Here is a 4,666-nt window from a genome sequence, read left to right as displayed (position 1 = left end):
GGCAACATGACATGATTCAACTGTATGAATCCTTCGAGGGCCAGAACCTTAAATGCTGTGTTGAATTCTGGTCTGCCTATTTCAAAATGTGTAGTATAAGAATTTAAAGGGTTTAGAAGAAAACAAGCTTATCAGGGGTATGGAACAGCATCCTTATGAGGAGCAACCAAATGGTCTCTTCAATCTATTCACTGTCGCTTTTAGGAGAATTATGTCAAATGAACAGCTAAAAAGATAGTCATTATGAATAATATGAAGATTATTACAAACTTAGTATAGATACAGTACTATCCATCAGAAAAGAAACTAAAACTGTCTGAAGCAAACCACTGTGATCAAAAGCAAAATTCCTTAGATTTTGCTGCATAGGACCTTAAATCATCCTTGGCATAGAAGTGTAAGGGGGACAAATATGAGTATTGGGCAGTTTTGGGAAGGATGCTGTGCATAGTAAAGTGAGTGTCTTTTTTATACTGTAGAAAAAGTCAGTCATTAAAAAAAATGCAGTTAAATATGGGATGATGAATTTCGGAAGAGTTAAACATTTTTTTTCTAGGCATTTATTTAATTTATTCATTAAGCATTTATTAAATGCTTTGAAGTATTCAACAACTGTGTGAATTAATTTAATCTTGATTTTTAAAAGCTTTGGGCAGGGTTCACACCAAAAGATTTAAAGTGGCTGGTTTGTCTTGAGATAAGGAAAGATCTCTTGCAGATTAATAGTGGATTAGGAGGCAGAAAACAATATCAAGGAATCATTTGTCAGCTTTGGGCTGGAGCAAAGATACTCCTGGTCCCATAGGCTAATGTGCAGTTATCTTTATATTTTTATCTTTTAAAAAGATAGATACAGAATCCAGGGTGAACAGTGAGATGATAAATTTTACATAAATGTGTTTAGGAGAATCAAAATAGTTTGACTAATGATGATTAAGGGATTTGAGATTCTGACATACAAGGAGAGGCCAAGAGAGCTGTGACTACTCAGCCTGAAGAGGAGAAGGGTTGGGACACCTTTTCCATGTGTATAAATACCCAGTGGGGATAAAAACACTTTATTTTTATGTTGAGGATGGTCAAATACTGGCACAGGATGCCTAGAGAGGTTATGGCATCTCTGCTCCTGGAAATATTCAAGACCTGACTGGACATGGTCCTGGGCCACCAATTGTAGCAGGTGACAGGACTGGATTGTGTCCAGAGGTGCCTTGTGAAATTTTCACTGCTGTGAGGAATAGGGAATAATCTCCCAATATTGAATGATTGGATTATAAAGGGGTGGATGAATACAGAGTGTTAGTAAATGTAAATACTGCGTATGAGAAAAAAACCCAGTCACACCTACGTATTTACAAAAAGAGGCTCTAAATTAACTGCAACCAGCAAAAAAAACCCCAAAAACAAATATTGTATTTACCGTTGAAAGCTCTCTGCACAACATCATTGATGTTTAATGCCAGCTATAAAGGCAAATAAAATCATATTACTTAGCAGGAAAGAAGATGAAAACAGGACAGGAAGCATCGCTCTTCCTTTGTACAAACCATTGGTTCATCCAGCTTTGCATGCTCAAAAGGAGTCTGGTTGAACTGGAAAAAACTGGATATATGGTGAGGAGTATGGGTTGGCTTTGTACAAGGTAGGGCACAGAACAAAGGTTCTTCTGCTTCCAAACAGATGCCTGAGGTGTGATATCATGCAGTTATGAATGGTATAGAAAGTGAATGAGAAGTGGTCATCCCCTGTCTTATTGAACACAAGGTAGAGAACATCTGACATAATAAAAAAACCAGCAACAAATAAACAACTGAAGTACAACTATTCTAATATAATTGTGTCATTAAATCACAGAGCCTGTTGTCCCAGAACTCTTTGGTGGCCAAGCCCTTGAATGAATTGAAAGTACAGTTTGGTGAAGTAGAGACTACATGTGACATTTGATTCAGGAAATCTCTGAAACTTCTTGCTTCTGGGGGTTGTATTGGAAAATACCACTCCTTAATGCTGTCACTTTTTCCTTAAGCAGCTGCTCCAGGTTATTGCTGGAAACAGGGCAGTTGTCTAGATGTATCTATGGTTTGATAAACAGGATTGTTCTTAACTTCCCATTGGAACAGGTGAGTTGCTGAAACCTAGAGCAAGAACAATTATTTATTTTCTCTTTGCAAACCAACACTCTCTCCCTTGCTCAGTTTTGCTTCTTTGCTTAAAGGAACACTGACAACAACATTTTTACCTTTCATGTCAAAGTGGCATGTATGTAATTGTGATTGCTGGATGACAAAAGACATGTGGTATCATTAGATATAAGGAAGTTTTGTATTTGTATTGATTTATTTATTTTATACCTGGGCACATCCTTATACCTAGCTTTTTTGAAACTCATGCCTTAAAAATTTTATGGCTGAGACCCAAGATCTGTATTTCTTTTTACTGAAGATGTTTTAGATTCCTTTAAAAACCTGCTCATATTGTACCAAGCTCAAACTTCTTATCCAGAGATTTTGTGGGGGACAGTCATTTCTCTCTCTTAGACATGTGCTGTTTGTTGTGCAGGGCCATGCACACTCATAAAATTGTAATCCTCCTAACACCAGCTCACAGGATTTTGTTTTTCTCCTGTGGGTGCTCTCACAAGCCCTGTCTTCAGAGTGGCACTCCAATGAAATCAGTTCCCCCTCCATCATAATGAGGATTATGCTACTCTGAGGAGGCACCTTAATTCAAATTTCCATTTGGAAACTTTTTGATATTCTGTTGCATGAAGAAACACACCCATTACCCTCTGCAACTCCTTAATCAGGTGGTATACACTTATACAGAATTTGTTACTGTACCACCAAGCTTTTCCTGGTAATGCACATATGCATTAGAATTCATGGGCACCACTTCTAAACTTGGGTTACTTGAAGTCAGCAGGTGGGAGAGGGGAGGGCCATGGGGCATGGTGCAAACCCTGTAGTTATTCATTGTTTCAGGGATTAACTGATACATAATTGTGGCTAAGTCAGTCAAGGGATGAGCATTTCTCTCTGGTGAATGAGGGGTTCACACTTGTCAGAGGCTGAGGGGTGTGGGGAGAGTTGGGAGATGATCATAGAATTGTAGAATCAACCAGGTTGGAAGAGACCTCCAAAGTCATCGAGTCCAACCCTACTGTGGTGACTAGACCATGGCACTAAGTGTCACATCCAGTCTCATCTTAAAAACCTCCATGGTGCCATCCCTGGAGATTCTGAAGATGAGACTCAGCTTACCCTGCCTCCCCTCCTGGGTTCACTGCCATGGGTGTATCGCAGGCTGAGGTGTGCCTTGGTGCACAGAGCAGCTCTCAGGCTCTAAGCTGGAGGGCTCAGGTCTTTCTCTGGACCACCACATCCTGGTTGGTTTGCATCTTCTCCGTGTTCATCTCAAAAACGTTTTTATTTGTGTTCGGTTCTTGCTGAAAGTCAGGAAATTCTTTCCCTGACAGCTTTGGTCAGTGAAGGCTTTTTGGATCTGTGGGTTTATCCTCTCCAGGCACTCCTAAGTTTTACAGGCTTTATTGCTGATCATAGACTGTTTTAAATTTCTTTAAAACACCCTGCAGTACATTCCCTTGAAACATCAAGATTGCAAATTCCTATTTTTGCAAAACACCAGTTGGAAAAGCTCTTGCTTTTCTTATCAGGATCAATTTTGTACATAAATTCAGATTGTGAGTAACAACTACTCTTTTGGAGAGAAATTAAAAATACTGTATAAATAACACATATAGATGAATCAAAATCCCTTAACTAGTGATAATGTTTTCAGCCCGTGCTGGGTTTCTGTGGGCTGTGCTTTTTCCAGCTTTATTCAGGCTGAGCAATCTCTGTGATAAATCTGTTGAAATCCCTGAAATAACTTTCAGAGTTAGGATCTACTTAAGTGATTAAGATGACAGAGCCTGACATTTAGGATAAGATCCAAAGCCTATTGCTGCTGATAAGAATTTTTCTGTGTACTTCTGTGATGGCTTTAGATCAACATGCTTTGACTCGTGATGTTTGTGTAAGTGAATGTTAAAGAGAAGGGTAAATTTTCTTGACTATAAGTGGTATTTAAATATATTTTCCTCTTTTTTTGTCAGCACAAGTTTCAGTATATTACGAAGGATTAGAATTTTTTATGCCATTGAAATGACATCTGATTTTATATAGGTGTGTCCATTTAGAATGCATTGATTTTTATGTTATTAGTTTTATTTTCAGAATTTATTATAGTCAGCATTGTTATTAAATCAGTCTCATCTAATTTTTTCACTATTGTGTGGGGGCTACATGGAAGAAGAACATCAGATAGGGCACTGAACAGCTTGCATAAACAGTTCTTGAGACAACTATATCTATTTTGAGTTCCCAACAGACACTTTCAATTAGCATGAAAAGCAAGATTATTATGATTTTGGGTACTTTGATGATCTAAGCTCCCAAGACAATGAATCCCTTTTTCTCAAAGCTTTTGTTAAGATTCCCTCACTGCATAAAATACATGCTGTCTTCTCTTTCTTACCCTTCCCTCCAAAACATTTCATTCAGAGTAGGCAGATCTTGTGCTACAGATGCTATGGCACTTCAAATGGATAAATTCTGCTATGTGGAACATATGAAAGTTATGGTGAATTCTTGAAAAAAAGTCCAGG

This window comes from Acanthisitta chloris, unplaced genomic scaffold, assembly GCF_000695815.1.
Source record: "Acanthisitta chloris isolate BGI_N310 unplaced genomic scaffold, ASM69581v1 scaffold20605, whole genome shotgun sequence".
NCBI lineage: Eukaryota > Metazoa > Chordata > Aves > Passeriformes > Acanthisittidae > Acanthisitta > Acanthisitta chloris.
This window is presented reverse-complemented; position numbering follows the sequence as displayed.